The 16,844-nt window shown below is 35.0% G+C and overlaps 1 long non-coding RNA gene across 1 annotated transcript; it reads left to right on the forward strand.

Moving 5' to 3' along the window:
- Nucleotides 1–10,719: 10,719 nt before the first annotated feature.
- On the forward strand, nt 10,720–11,659 carry LOC131427592 (uncharacterized). Its single transcript, XR_009229290.1, has 2 exons — nt 10,720–11,343; nt 11,521–11,659. It is a non-coding gene; the product is annotated as an uncharacterized LOC131427592 (long non-coding RNA).
- The last annotated feature ends 5,185 nt before the right edge of the window (nt 11,660–16,844 follow it).

Consider the following 16,844-nt stretch of genomic DNA (forward strand, 5'->3'; position numbering starts at 1 on the left):
AGTTACTATATACATATTTCCATGCGTATGGAATTTAATCATCATGTTCTGAAACCCTCTCCCAAAAATTATTCTGGGTACGCGCCTGTTAGGAGGTAAGGAGTGTATCGAAAATATGCTATCCACATACATTTGTGTTGTACACATGTATTTGTGATGGTTTTTTATTATCGGATCACAGCATGCTGTGAGTTTGGCTGTCAGCTTTCGTTTGTTTACTCGTTTGTGTGGTTTAAATTCTGCGTTTTCAAAATGTTGCATATTGAAAAGGAAGTGAATATTAATGTTCTGAACACATGGCTAAGTGAAAAAGATATCACTATGCGAAAATTGACGAAGCGATTTGGAATTCATCATGCCAGTGTTAAAACCATCATTAATAAGTTTGGGGAATACTATTTTTTGGATGAGCTACCAGAAAGAGGCAGAAAACCCGGTTCCTTCAACCCAAAACTGGACCAGAAAGAGGTATCTCTAATCATGAAGAACAAATCAATGTCAATACGTGATTTGGCCAAAAAAGCAGGAACGAGTGTCGCAAGCGTATCAAGAGGCGAAATCACCTGAAGATCTACAAGAAGCAGAAAATCTCGAAATAAAGTGTCGAACAGAAGAAGCGAACAGCAACAAGGGCCCGGAAATTGTATTCGCGTCTTTTGCAGTGTCCGGATGCATGCGTTTTGATGGACGATGAGACTTATGTTAAGGAGGACTCAAGAACCCTTCCAGGTCCACAATACTTTACTGTCGTCGTTGGGGAGGATGTAAGCTATGCGGACAGGTCGATTCAAATCGAGAAATTCTGTCGAAAGGTACTGGTATGGCAAGCAATATGTTCCTGTGGTTTGAAGTCAACCATTTTTTACACTACCGGAACTAGAAAGGCAGAAATTTATCGATCTGAGTGTCTCCGGAAGAGATTGCTGCCTTTATATAAGAAGCATTGCACACCTCCACTATTTTGACCGGATTTAGCGTCGGCTCACTATGCCAAAACCACTCTCAATTCGTTTGCGGAAAAGGGTTGAGAAAAATATCAATCCACCAAATTGCCCTCGGCTTCGACCCATCGAACGTTACTGGGCAATCGTGAAGAGGGTCTTCATCAAGGCTGGTAAGGCAGCTGGGAACATGCAGGAGTTCAAAAAAATTTGGGCTCAAGCGTCCAAAAAATGCGATGCAGCACTTGTCCGGAACTTGATGAAGAGCGTTCGATCAAATGTTCGAAAATTCGTGAAGGAATAACTTAAATTTCATCCGGTTTTCATTATGCTCAAGTTTAAACTCGTACAATAAAGGATCAATTTTTAGTTTGAATAAAATATCGTTTTTTATCATAATTAGAAAGAAAAATTTGTGGATAGCTTATTTTTGATACACTCCTTATACTAAAATGCCAGAGTGCGTAAAATGACTGCCGACTGTCCCTTATCACAGAATTTAATTCGAATTCTTTTTGTTTGCATTTCACTCTAAATTAAGTAAGTTAAGAGTTTGTCAATTTTTGTCCTACTCAAAGCTCATATTCTTTTTAGTTGTTTATGATCCTTTTTGAAAGCTGAGTCAACACAGATATCAGAAGATCAATGTTCCTAGTTTCCTAGTTCTATCCTAAACTCAAGCTTTGCGTCACATTACAGTATCAAAATTTGGTTGCCTTGTATTTTACCATCAGTTGGTAAAGTTTCTAATTAACAAGCTCAAAGTCAGGAACTAAATCCGTTTGAAAATATTACTCACTACAGTAGATTTTCGTTGCCCGAATAATTAAAGGGAATGTAATCCGTTTCCCAGATTTTTTTTACCCCGGAAGGTAGGAATCTAATTATAATCCATTTCCAGGCTGTTGGACATCCGGCCTTCCGGAAAAAAGCAAAACACTGTTGCTGTTACTCTAATTCATCTCGAGACACACGAATCAAAGGAACGCAAAAAGGTTTGCAATGTTTTAGATACGATTGAGAGAAGAAAAAAATAGGAAGGTCAGGTACAAGTAAATACTTGCTTCGAAATGGTTCGGATGAGTCTGGCAACCATAAGCAATGCGTAGTAATTGGCTCGGATACTGATTTTGTTACAGTTTTAAACCGCTAGGTTTGTTTTGCTAGTGAACAGTGAATCCAACCACAAATGATAATTCTCTGTGTGGAAGCGGTTTTCGAACGTGTGTTAAATCAATAGGCGAAGCCATTTGACCAATAATTGACACCGCGTAATTAAATATTAGTGGTTTCAGTGCGAGTTGATAAATGAAAAGAGGGAGTGTAACAAGTAGTTTCCTGACAAAATCATATTTACATTCAGTTTTGGAGGACGGCCATAAAGTTGCGTTGCGTTGATCTTGGTGGATTACACACTGATATCGACAATTTTTTTGCGTTGCTCAGGAAATGGTATTCCTAATTGATACCATTCCAACTCAAATTTAACATTTTAACAGCATGATACTCACAGAGAACGATAAAGGCTAAGGAGGAGAGGAAATGCTGATGCTTTAACTACTTTCCGTAAGGACGAAGTAGGTATGAGACTAAAGATTCGGTCTAAGCTAGCTATAGGATCATGATATAAGTTAGAACCAAGAATGAAAAGTTTGTTTTAATCAAAAAAAGTATAAAATTTAAATGAAAGAAGTCTAATCTCCGTAATAACTAGTTTCATTTAATCACCCATTTCACAAGCCACTCTATACATGAATACATCTTTCGTAATTCAAATTACACGTCTCCTTACGAAAAATAAACTAATGTCGTCTTCGCTTGATGCCAAACCTAAACCAGTTTCCACTCTAACTGCTGTCAAACCGTTCGTTTGAAGCCAGTTTCGAACCTAGTTTCAACGTTGTTGAACTGAAAATCGAGTCAGTTTCGAATCTGATTTTTATATCAGGTTTGCTCAAACCCTCGTTGCTAAGTGCGAAATCAAAACAGTTTCGTGAAAAGTTTTTGTTTGATGAAACTACCCTGGGTCAGTTTCAGTTTTCTCAAGCGAAAACGACATAATATTCACCTCTACATTAGGTAAAAATACAATCACATAGGCTTCATTTATTACATTTTCTATTAAAATGAGAAAAATAAAAAGTTGACTGAAGCGAAATTTTTTCCTCGTTTACTGCGATCATTCTTTAGTTTTGGAGGACGCAGGCATAAAGGGACGATGAAGATCTTTACCTACTTGTTTACCTACTTGCCTACTTGTGTTCGAATTCCAACTAACCCCAAGAAACGACTGATTTCATGGTTGAAAATCGACAATTAAAATAAAATTCTGATTTAAGATTCGAAAAGTTGATAATTTTTTTTTTATTTGTATAAATATGTCCACGAAACGTACTTTTGCATGAGTCCACGAAACGTACGTTTACATCAGCTTCTAATAAAGTCACGAAACTTGTTTGGGAGAAAAAAAGCAATTCCTGCGCAAAGCTCACTTGAAGTGACAAAATTGTGACCCACTTACTTTATCAAATCCATTATGTTCGTGTAATTCTCATGTGGAACTAATGAATCAATTAATTTGTCCACTTAGTTTTCCATCTCTGGTACACAGACTGAAAGAAGGAAATGATGACAGTGGGGTTTCCTGCAACTCAGTTAATAAGGAATGCTCTGAGATATGGAATCTCTGCTAATTAAGGTTATGTCGATTATTATGGTTTATTATCAAATTATCTTCGGATCAAATTATCTTAGGAATAGCCGCTCCTTGGTAGAATGTTTGCCTCAAATTATTTAAAGCTAACTTTAGATTCAGAGCGACTTTTTTAAATTGATACTATTATTCTAAATAACATTTAAAAAATATTGTAAGGTAAGATGCATGAGCACACTCACCCCCTTCCCCAAGTTGGTCGAATGCTGTGGTTAGGAGTTGATCTAAATATGGAAAATGAAGTATTTCGAAGAAACAGGCTCGTTTATGGATGGGTTCCAAGTGTGTAAAATCTCTCTGAATTTCATGTTGAAAACTGATCAACGTTTTCACTTATTAACAAGCGGCAATAAAAAATATAAAAACCTGTTGTAATCTGTGGGATCTGTATGACCTTCCGTAATATACCTAGAACTGCAAAAAAGACTCACATAAGCCTCCAAATCTGGTGATGCATTTCCCATGTAACTTGTATTCTCAGCAATATTACTAAGGTATACTGAGCTGAGCTGAGCTGAAGTAGATCGTCCGTAGTTGCACTTCGTGATTGGCGGAATGAGTAAAAATGTACAATGAACCAAGAAAATGAAGCTTGGGAGAAGCAAATCATTTTCACTGTACATACCCACTCACTCCTAACTTTTTATTAAATAATCAATAACGACGCTGGCTACGACCAAAGGCTGTGCTACTAAGGGAAAGGAAGGAATATTAGTTCGATACTCGTTGTTTCTAGAGACCGCGGGTACCACTGTAACTCCACGAGCATCACGGGATATATTTGTTAGTAGGGAGGGAAAGAGATCCGGATATGTTTTGGTAAACAATATGATCTCAACAAAACCTGATTTTCGATACTCAGGAGAAATATAATAAGTAAGAAAAATATAAAATATCTTCAAGGAACAATCTCACCATTATCCTTTTTTCCCACTCGCTCTGCTGTCAACGAGATGAAACACGACCACTGAAGGAATAAAATAAAAACACTCGCGAATGGGTCCTGTGCAGAACAAACCCTAGACCTTCAGTCTGAATGACACGATGGACTTGTAAACTTTCACATATTCCATAGAAATCCGACGACACCGACAATGACATGCAGACGGCGCTTCGGTCGGTTAACAGGTTAACATCGTTGAGTTTTCGGGCGGTAAATTCTCAGTCTCCGCCGCTTGAGCATCTTTAGTTTCGCGGATCAACATTATTCAATAAATAGCATCTTCACTACTAAACACACACTTGCTACATCTGCACAATCACTCAAAATAACTATTTCATTCTAATTTTTAACTACACGTATCAAACAACACATTGAAATTATACATTTTTGAGAGTAGCACCAGGACACCGCATCGCACTCCCAGTGATGCCAACTCTCCTTTTTCACCAATATTACTAAGGTATACTTGAAAAAAAAAACTGCTCATTCAATTCACTCTTTTGCGATAGCTGCGCTGCCCGAGTGGTGAGCTTTGAACTAAGCGATGGTGATAATTTTCAGATTTTGCTTGAAGATTCGTACAACATGCAGGGTTTTTATTTTTGCCTTTCTCATAAAGAAAGGTTATGCAATCACTGTGAAAACCGACTTTTGAACCGAGGCCCGGAGGGCCGAGTGTCATATACCATTCGGCTCAGTTCGTCGAGTACGCAAAATGTCTGTGTGTGTGTGTGTGTGTGTGTATGTATGTGTGTGTATGTGCGTATGTGTGTATGTAACGTTTTTTTGCACTAACTTTTCTCGGAGATGGCTGAACCGATTTTCACAAACTTAGATCTTAGATGAAAGGTCTTGTGGTCCCATACAAAATTCCTGAATATCATTTGGATCCGACTTCCGGTTCGAGAGTTATGGGGTAAAATGTGCAAAAATAAGAAAATATATGTTCTAACTTTTCCCATAGATGGCGCGACCGATTTTCACAAACTTAGGTTCAAATGAAAGGTCCTGTGATCCCATACGTAATTCCTGAATTTCATGCGGATCCGTCTTCCGGATCCGGAAATATAGGGTAAAGTGGATTAAAAATTGTATACCATCACTGAAAATGGCGAAAAAACTTTTCTAAATCGACCTCAAATGTTTTCCAATTGATAGTTTTTATCAGTAGACGGTCTAACAAACTGATTTCGGTTATTCTTTTAAGAATCGAAGAAAATTATTTTGAAGAATGCCACAGTATTATATATGATGGTATGATTGATATGAAAAAGGCATCATTATACCACTAGGTGGATTAAAACAGGTTTTTTTTTTCTTATGAATCGAATACTAACATACAAAAACGTGTGAAAATTTGGTAAAAGAATCGAAAAATTAATAAAGAATGTTTTCATATCTGGGATATTCTTTGTTTTTTTGGTTGGATTTTGAGATTATTTGATAAATTATGATCAAAAGTTTTATGACTAGTCTATTTACTCATGTTTTATCATCTAAATCAAATCTGTATGTGAACTGAAAATTTCAAATTTCATCCGAGATTGTCAAGAGTATAGGACAATTTGAAATCATATGTTTGATGACAACACGTGAATAATCGTTTTTCTTACCCATAGTTGTAAGGTTTAGCCATCTGCATTGTTTCAAACTCAAGTAAATTGAAAAATTCGTCAATTTTTTTTCTAAATACATGGGATATGTCAAAACAATCACCATAACGCTATGTCGTTGTGATCACGCTGATTGGATTGTTGAATAGAAACAAGGAAGCTTCTTTGGGAGTAAACTTGCATAGTCTTGAAATCGAAATAGTTTCGAGCCAAAAATAGAAGTATTTTTTTCCCAAAATTTGTTGCAGCATCGACTATATGACGATTTGAAATTTTAAAAACTGCTTCTCACTGTAGATCCGAAATACTTTTTATTTGAGCCTAATTGGTACGTAGAAATTAGCCTCATTTGATGGCGGAAATGATGAACAAAGCAACAGAAATGATAAACAAAGAAAATCATTAAGAGTAAACAAACTCAATTCTGGCCAGCGGGTAGAATTTCATTATTTCCAATCTTTCTTATGTTACAGGATTCTTAATCATTTGTAGAGTATTGATTCTATTTACAGAAGAATGAGCAGAACTATCTACGAGACGAGAAATTCCTTCAATTGAGATAAGAAGCGCCCCTCTACCCGATCAGATGGTGATAACAGAATTATAACAACTGGAGTAATTTATTTCAGAAAAATTTTGTAACAAATTTTGAAATATTTTTGGCTGGTAAGCTGTTAAAATAACAAAAATCTTAACAAAAAAGACTCTAGCGGGATCAAAATCGTAACAGATTTTGAAATGTTTGTTTCACAATTATTATTGAATTTGATATAACTACAGAAGTCTGAAAGCAGAAATTTATAACAATAGTTGTAGTAAATTAGATAGCAAATTTAACACAGAAAAACTATATCACAGTCCACTTTTAGCATCGTTCCAATCCAAAATTGTTGAATGATATTTTTTTATTAAATGAATAATTTATTTAGTAATCTGGTTTCTTCTTTTAGTTATTTGAAATTCTGATCATTATATTTCGATATGAAGCAACGGAAGAACTCATTTTTCCAATTAATCAATTTTATCATGAGTCTTGCGAATGTAAATAAAACATCATAACTGATTTTGTTATTATATTGTTAACATAAGTTTCAAGTTTCAACTGTTTTCATTTGTTAAATATTTCAAAATAACACAAATTGTTATACATATCAATTGTTGATATAATTGTGTTATGATTTTGTCATGTGCATCTGATCGGGTAATTTTCCAATACCACTCGTCGATAGGAGCCAAATCTGGCGAATACGGTGGATGTGGGAGCAACTCTTCGGAGTTCAATTCATACAGTTTTGCCACTGTTTTGATTGACTTGTGACACGGTGCTTTGTCTTGATGGAACAATTTTTTTTTCTCTGCCATATTCGGTCGGTGCAATTTTAGTCTTTAAAAGCTATATGGTATTTCAGTTTATAAGAACTAAAAAAAATAACACTTATGTTTATGGAAATCGGTTGAGCAATATCGTAGAAAAGTGAGTGAGCTACGTCCAATTTAGAAGAATTTTTTCCCATTTTACATTGTCACTCTATAAGACGACTATGAAATTCAAACACCCATCACTCTGTAATTCCGGAGCCGGAAGTCAGATCAGAACAAGATTCAGGAACATTGCGAAGGACCTTGAGACATTCAACTGAATCTAAGCTCAAGGATATCGGTTAAGCCATGTCGGATAAAAATTTAGAAATTCCTTTTGGGAGGTTTTCGACAACTATTTCCGGTACTTCTGAAGCCGGATTTCAGGAACCAGTATGTCCAATGTGGGTTTATGTGGTTGTCTACTTGCTAGGCCTGTGAAAAAGAGGAATTTATGTACTATTTTAGAGAAATCCGCTTCTGTTAAAGCTGTAAGTCAAGTCCATACCGAAAGTCAGGTCCATATGAAATTCAAAACAATTTGATGGGGCAAGTGCGGTTTTCATTTGAGCCTAAGTTTATTAAAATCGGTTCAGACACCACGGAGAAAAGTGAGTGCATATTTTTGTCACATACACATACATATATTAGCTCAGTTCATCGAGCTGAATCGAATAGTATATAAATCTCAGCTCTCCGGACCTCGGCTCGAAAGTTAGTTTTCTCAGTGACTGCATAGGCTTTCTTTATGAGAAAGACCAAAAAAAATCTAGAAGCTAGCAAATTAACAAACTTATTGTTAATATTGAATAAAGACAGAAATCGCATCACTTTCAAATGTTCCAAGTGCCGTGCCGTAAGTGCGTAAGTGCCAATAGTAGTTTTGCAATCGTTGCAAAGACGATGTCAACAAAACTGCATGATCTCATTATGGATGACAAAACATACGTGAAAGCAAACTTCCAGCAGCTTCCAGAACTCCTGTTTTTAACTGCCCATCATAAGCACAGAGAATACACTTCCAAGTAGAGATTTCAATGTGTGTAAGAAATTGAACGGTCGTTTTAAAAAACAATCACCAAGTAGAAATTCTTCTGTAGAGGCGCTTCGAGCAGCCAGTAATCCTTTATGTGCTCTTGCGTTAGAGCTTTCATACAATGATAATTCATGCGTGCAAAGTCGTGCGCAATAGTGATTTTTAATAAATTTTCACTTGTATGCTTCACGCAGCTTTTTTGAAAAAGTTTGTCAACTTCGTCTACCCCAACTTCTAGAGTCACACAATGGCCTGCGCTTTTCTGGTTGGATTTAGCATCGTGTCAGTACTCCAAAGATAGTTTGGAGTGATACCAGGCTAATGAGATCAACTTCGTACCTTAGTACGTAGTACTGGTACGCTTCGGAAACATGCTGAAGATGTAAAATCGGAGGAAGATATGAAAAAAAGGCTTACAACGAAAAAAAATGTTAGTCCGGACTTTGTACAACACTTTATGAGAAATGTTAAGAAGAAGGTTCGTTCATTTGGGTAATGTATTGAAATTGAATAAAACGAAAATTGTAAAAGTAAAATAATATCTTTGGTTTGATTTGCAGATATGTTAGTAGAAAAAAAAAACTTTCCTGTGATGCAATTTGAGTCCGGACACTCTTTAGATCGTTGAATCTTGTTTATTTCTCTTTTTTTGTACTTTCTCGATCTATTCAATCTAAATTGTAAACGTGACATTATCAGTAAAAGCTAATCAATATTTTGAAACTTCGGCTATTGTAGGTACTGATATTAACTAGCGAAACCAACGTAACAAAGGCTGTTCGTCGAAGTTACGGTAATTTCATTTGAAAATCCCCACAAGAAAGCACATCGGTCATAGAATAATTATTAAAATTGTGTGCTCCATTCTGGAACATAGTCCCGAATGGCTCGAAAATCGATTTTAAGATTGCAGAAAACTGAATTCTGAAAATTTCGAGGTTTTTGTGATAAGGGTACAATTACTTCCTATGATGAATTTTGTGCCAAATCTCATTCGAAGTTGGCAACACTCTTTCTGATTTGAGTGAAACTTTCAGGACATGTAGACTACGTCATAAAAAGCCACTTTGCATCCCTTATTTTCCAAAATTTATCTAGACCGTCTTTTGAAAACGGACAAATTTTTTAAACTTTTTTTTTCAAATAGTTATAGTGGAAAAACGACCAATCCTACAAAAAATGTTGTTCTAGTGAATTTCACAACATCAGTCAAGCTTTCGAGTGAAAATACCGAACAAAATTTTTATCAAATCCTACACTGAACAACATTTTTTGTAGAATTTGTAGATTTTTTCATTATAACAATTTAAACAGTAGGTTTAAAAAGTTAGGTCCTTTTCAAAAGACAGGCTAGATCAATTTTGGAAGAACGAAGTATGCAAAGTGGGGTTGTGTGACAAAGTCTACATGTCCGAAAAGTTTCATTCAAATCTGAGAGGGTGCTGTCAACGTTTGTTCGAATTAACGCGAAATTTGTCCTATGATATTGTACATGTGGCCCATATGTTTTGTCATTTATTTGATCTTTGAGTGTTGTAATAGTGAACCACACCGAGATTGCTTTTATACAATTTTGCTACGAATTACGGGATATATAAATACATTATTATTTATTAGTAACAATCTTATATGTGAATTTTATTTATTTCTTGAAAGTTGAAAAGTTTTTTTTACCGATATTGTTGGTGGCATGAATTTCTTGAAAATTTTAAAATAAAGCAGAATAAATCATTTTCCGGATACTGGAACAAATACTGACACTTTGAAAATATTATATTATACAGAAATGGTGCCATACGAACCAAAAAATAATATGAATATGAATTTTTGTAGATAAAAGCGCGAAAACTTTTGGATTTCAAACAAGCTTTTAGATAACAACATAACAATTTCAAGCATACATGACGATTCAACATCGTTGTTTCCAAAATTGCAGTAAAACGTACGAAAGCTTTCTCGGAAACTTTCCTAACTTTCGTAACTGTACAGATAAGCATCGTGATAGATAATATAGTTCCCATTTCATTGAAATAGATGCCTCCACCAATCCGTCAATGGAGATGATGCGCATGCGTTGCATTTCACGTCACTTGACGAGTTTATTTGATGTTTTGAACGATACGGACGGAATTGGCAGAATTACAAAGAAGATTTATAATAAAAACAATGTCTGCAAACTTGTGCTTTGAAATGATTTGAACAATTTCAAAATTATTGCTTTTTGGTTCAACTACTGATGGGAAACTGCTTGGCTGGAAATCAATAATCAATAGGCACTTCAAAATACTGTTGTGTAGTTGCGCTTAGTAACAAATAGTCAGTGACTAACCGAATCATGAAACTGATATTAATCATGTAGTCTGATAAAACTAGAATGGGAATAAACAAGTTGAATTTTGTTTACGTTTCGTCTTAGGCTCATCAGTGCATAGCAGTTTAAATTGAACTACTTAAAGGGTTACACCACTGTAGAATTTTCAAAAAATCGGAAATTTATTTTTTCATTGCAGAAGATCATGTATGATCTTAAAAATAATATTCCAAATTATGAAAAGCGGGAAAAATTTCTAGACGTCTTAATTTCAAGTTTTACCGCGAGACTCCGACTATTAAATGATTTTAAACGCGTTTATCTCAGATCCACTTTTTTTGAGCTGCCCGGAAACATAAGTCAAGTATATCTTGACCAATCGATTCAAAAATTTTATAGAATATTCTCGATATTTATCTCCACAGAGGTACGTAGAGGTTTTTGAAAATTGTGAATATTTTTTTTACGGACAATTTTGTGATGAAAAATGCGGTTTTTTTTCAAAGGGCTGCTTTTTACAGAAAATCAGCAAATTAAAAAACCCCTACGTACCTCTATGTACACTGTAATATGAAATTAGAAAATGTTTTGTTTTTTGTTCTAGATCGAAAATTGCGGGAGCTGAATTTCCGGCCGTCAAAATGCAGCACTTTCGTGGAAAAGCCGCCATTTTGTTTTTCAATTTTTAAAACTGATGATTTTTTGTACTTAAATATACATATTAAAAAGTGATTTATACAAAATTCGGATTACTCCATTTTTTTTATCCCAAAATAATTCCCCACAAAAGTCCTATTTTTTCTACATTTGTGTAACCCCTAATGCAAAACTTAAGTTCAAATTGAACTACTTAATTCAAAACGCTTATGTGCCCTAAGCACAAAATTAGGCTTACACCTGAACGACCCAACCGGAATCGGCCATTTAGAGTCGAAAATCCGTTTTCATTCGGCACGTCAGCTTAGCTGCCAAACAAAAAGTGTTTTGCAAATAACAGAAATTTTATGTCTGCTTAGCGGTTCAAATTGAACTACCGAGCTTTTCATTAAACAGTTTAATTTGAACTGCCATGCACTGATGAGTCTAAAACGAAACGTAAAAAAATAAAAACGGTTATGTGCCCTGAGCACCCCTGAACGAAGAATGTGTTGTTCTATAACTTTAAAGATTGCCTTCAGAACACAAGACATACCGTGGAAAATCTTTCGCACAAAAACATTTTGAATTAATTTTAGTTTGTAAGTACAGGGGGGTTGCCTTTCTTTAATATGAGGCACGGACACGGAATTTATCATGCTAACATAGGGTAATAACATCTGTAAGAATCAAACAAAAAAGCGGGTGGGTAATGTCATAGACATAACTGGATGACGTGAATTCGAATAAAACTAACACGCTTCCTTCACACTTCTGAATATCAGTTAGCTAATCGATTGTGTGAATTGTACAAGCTTTTTCCCTTTTTCGCTACTACAATTTGAAAAGATGCACCTACATTAAAGTACGGATTAGTTACATCAAACATTTCAACAAAAAATCAAATCATTCGAAATAATTTGTGTTGCTCTTTCTAATAAAAATGGAAGGCATATACGTTAAAAACTTCTTTATTTAATACCATATGAAAAATCTCCGCTAAATTAATGGAAATGTAATGAGCAGTTGCACGCTTTGAATTCAACAAAACGCATGCAAGCCAATACACACAAAATCTAATAAAAAAAGAGAAAAGAAAAATATGCAAATAAAATTTTAATTAGAAACTATCAGAGTGTACACCTTCACTAAACTGATTATATTCACTTTCGATTTGCATATTTCAACAGACAAGTGAATCTGATAGTTCTTTAGCTTTAATATTTGGAGCCATTAGAAAAGGGCTGATCTTGCATAATTTTCCCCATCGTTTTCCACTTTTCGTTGTATGTTTCACCAATGCAAACGACACAACGCTTTTTCACAAATGGACGGTAGGCCACCAAAATAGTAACATACAAAATTTTGATTTCGAATTTTCAGTGATAGAAACTATCCAAATGCTGAAAGGGATTCATTTCTGACATTAAGATGGACCAAATTGTGGAAGTCTCTACGATATTAAACAATGTTCGAAGCATTTCTCTCGAACGCGATGCAGCCAAATACTGGTTTGACTCGCACTCGTTTGTTGCGAACTTCGCAAAAAAGCATAAAACTAATCAAATTATTCTAGATTTGCACTAAACTGATGATTTTTATCTCAGATTTGCAAAGATAGTTCTTTGGACAACATTTAGAGCCATTAGCAGGGCTGATTTTGCATAATGTTCCTCATCGCGGTTTTCTTTTCGTTGTGTTTTGCTTCAATGCAAATAGAGATGTCCTAATATCGATCGATTAATCGGGTAATCGATTATTAACCCAAATGATTGTATAATATTTAATCGATTAGTTTGAAACTAATATTCGATAATAATAAGCTAATCGAACACTTTTCTATAACAATAATCGAGTAATCAATTAATAACCCAGGCAATCGATTTAAATTCAATGGAATAGTTTAAAACTCATACTCGATTATTGAATAATCAAGTAATTCAAAAAGTTTTACACCCCTAAATGCAAATGATCAGCAGCTGGATGACGCATTCGCTCTTGTTTGAAGCGAAACATAGCTGCTGCGTGTGCGGATTGATTTAGTACTGAAAAGAATTCTTGATATTGGAACTGGAACTGAGCTCTAGACCTAAACCAACTGCGCAGGCTAGAATAAACGAAAGATAGCAAGTGTTAACCTTTTATACCTAGACAGGTACGAGAAAGGCGTCATTAGATTTCTTTTTTGATACTCGTTGATACCAAACATTTCAAAAACTTTAATTTCGATTGTTTTGTGATTATGTCATACAACTGGAAATGTTTTCATAAATTATTAATCATATTTCCCGAAGCATTTAGCAAAAATTATGTTGATACGTTAGATACAACAAAAGATATTCATGAACAAAATACCTTTAAATACAAAAAAAAACTGTCCTCCAAAACAAACATTCTTATCCGGTTCATACAAAACAAGTTTTTGCTGACGGTGTTGTTGTAGAACTGTGTCCAGCACAGCTCAGGGTGATCGAAATGGCAAACGCGTATGCACGGAATGCATAAAAGAAGGCAGGTTCAAGTCTTGCCTCGGGCAGTGTTTGTATTTTTCTTTCCGTAAAACCATCGTTTCTGAACCTTTTCATTCATTTGATTTTTCAATATGTTTCTCTGCTCACGTGTTGTAAAACTGAACTTAGTTATGGCGACAATAATTAAATCAACTAAAACATGAAACAAACTTATAGGCCCAAAGCTTCTTTTCTTAAACCAATCAATAATCACGTTATTAAAATGAGTGGTATGGAAATGACATGGTCTGGTCAAGAAAAATATTTAGCTTTAACGTATGACAAAAAACGTACTTCCTCTGGACGATGCTTTTTCGTAAAATTTTCATTTTTCGATGTTTCATGCATTTTCAACTTTTCTCTTCATCTGTTGTTCGTTGGTTGTGATGTATATAAAATTGATCTCAAGACTGCTTTTAGTCTTAACACAAACCCCAAAATAGTGCCTCATCAAACACATAACTTATTGACATTATCTTTTTCGAAAACTAGTATTTCTGGATACAATACAAAAGCAAATCTTTACTTTTATACAGCTCTTTGAAAGAGGGAATGCTGCTTCTGAATCATCGAAATCGTTCGTTGAACCAAATCTCAAAAATGTCCGATTGCAAAAAATACATTAGAAATGCCAAGTACTTCGTTTTGAGTTAAAAATAATACTTAAACCAGCGATGCCAGATCGTGCGGGCTAAGCTTTCGTATTTCATCTAGAGGCAGAGTGGTGGTAAAGAGGGGGAAAGTCAGTATAAATCCGTATAACTTATTTTACATCGATTACTATTTTTATATAAAATGCACAAAGGTGATTTACTGGTTTATGAAAGATTTTTTTATTATTTATTACGAAAAAAGTAAATTACCAGAATAAATTATCTCTATTTTTTTGTGTCTTATGTGTCAAAAAAATGTTAATGTAAATTTTTCTGCCATTGTACGTAGAAAAAGTTACATTACATAATTTATATATAGAACCTGCAAGAAGGAGAGAGCACCTGATCGCGAATAAGGCCAATGTACAGAATGCACAAAGTTTGTACATGTACTAGTTGAACTGAGTTCAATTTGCGCAGGTTTACAATGATTTAATCCAGTGAAATTAGTCAGCCGGAGTCGGTCCGATTGTCGAACCGATTGATCACGTTCCTCTATCATCATACACGCTCTTTGGACATAACTCATGGTTTGAGTAGCGTTTAGTCAAATTCATAAACTGGAGCAATATGTCAAAATTTGAGCCTAGATTTGAGTAGAATTTACTTCAGCCATGAGTTCTCTCGCATTTAATCATACAACACAGCAAGCGATGAGATTTCAAACATTTGAGTGAAAAAATGCGTTTTCATTCTGGGAATATTCTTATCGAATTTAGGAATGCAAAAATAGGGTAAATTGTTCGGTTACCGGCACCCTTTTCTTTTAAGCTTATAACTTCTGACTAAGTGCGCATTATGCGGACATATATACTTCAATGGAAAGCTAAAGTCCCTAGCTAACAACTGAATAAAAAACTAAGTTGATTCAATCGATTTAAAAAAATTTATTACAAATTTAGTAAAGTGATAAATTTTGGCCATTTCAAAAAAGCTGTTCGGTTACCGCACTCCAAGAAATTTCGTTAAAAATGGAAAAATATAAGTAAAAACTGCAATTATTCGAATAATAAACGGAATTTATTCTTTTCAGAGGCGTTTTAGACAAAAGTCTTCATTGTCTGGTAATAACTTCACCTTGGCTCTCTTGGCCAATGATTTGGATTTGGTGGCGCCTTTGGTGTTGATTAGGCCGGTCTTTCACCGGCTTCGCGGGATTGAATACGTTGCTGCAGTTGAATTTATTGGCTTCTTATCCACTAAGCAACGTTTAATGGCATTAATCAGTGCATTAAAGTTCATTTTTATTGACTTGGACGATTTGTTTGAAGTCGCCATGGCTAACAGAACCAGAGAACCAAAGTTTATACTTATATGATGGATATACTGAAGCCGTCAAGTTGTCCACGTGTTGCATATCACCAGAGATGTTGCCAGGTCATATAATAAGTTTAGCCAGCAAAAACGAAAAGATCGCGCCAATTTTTAAAAGTCTTAATTTCTGACGAATGTCTGCAAACAATCGAAGTTTCAAAAGTCTGTAAAAAGTCTTTAGACAACAAAAGGTTTACATGTTAACTAATAAATTTGATATTTCACAGACAAATTTGCAGACTTGGTATCTCTGCATATCACTGATAATTTTTCGCGATTTGTCAAAAAAAATGGGATGCCGATAACCGAAATCGGCAGACATTTTGAAAATTACGAAAAAATACTTTGGTTGCTAAAATTTTGATAGCATCCGGTATCAAATCACGAAATAGATCGATTTCACCTCATAAATATTCAATTCACTCACCTTTTCGATTGATGCTTTTCAATTTATGATACTATAAAAAAGTCATAAAAAACTTCTGTGTTGATTTTCACGCAATTAAAACTTGTTTTAAGTGCAGCAAAAAGTACAAGCGTCTGTTTGCTTTGGGATTCGGCACAAAAAGAACGTGCGGCTATTACATACACATGACATTTGTCGGAATGACGCTATCTGCTTTTTGTCAAAAGCTACGGTGGGATGCCGGCAACCGAACATCTTCCCCTACATTGTTTTTCATTGCCGTTTCTAGATCCGGTTATTGGAACCATGAGTCATTAATCATAGATGTGCTCAGTAGTAGTTTTGTAGTTTCAATTAGTGAGAAGTCCATCACAACGATATCGAAATCGATCCGTTTTGACTCTGAATC

The sequence above is a fragment of the Malaya genurostris genome, chromosome 2 (assembly GCF_030247185.1).
Source record: "Malaya genurostris strain Urasoe2022 chromosome 2, Malgen_1.1, whole genome shotgun sequence".
NCBI lineage: Eukaryota > Metazoa > Arthropoda > Insecta > Diptera > Culicidae > Malaya > Malaya genurostris.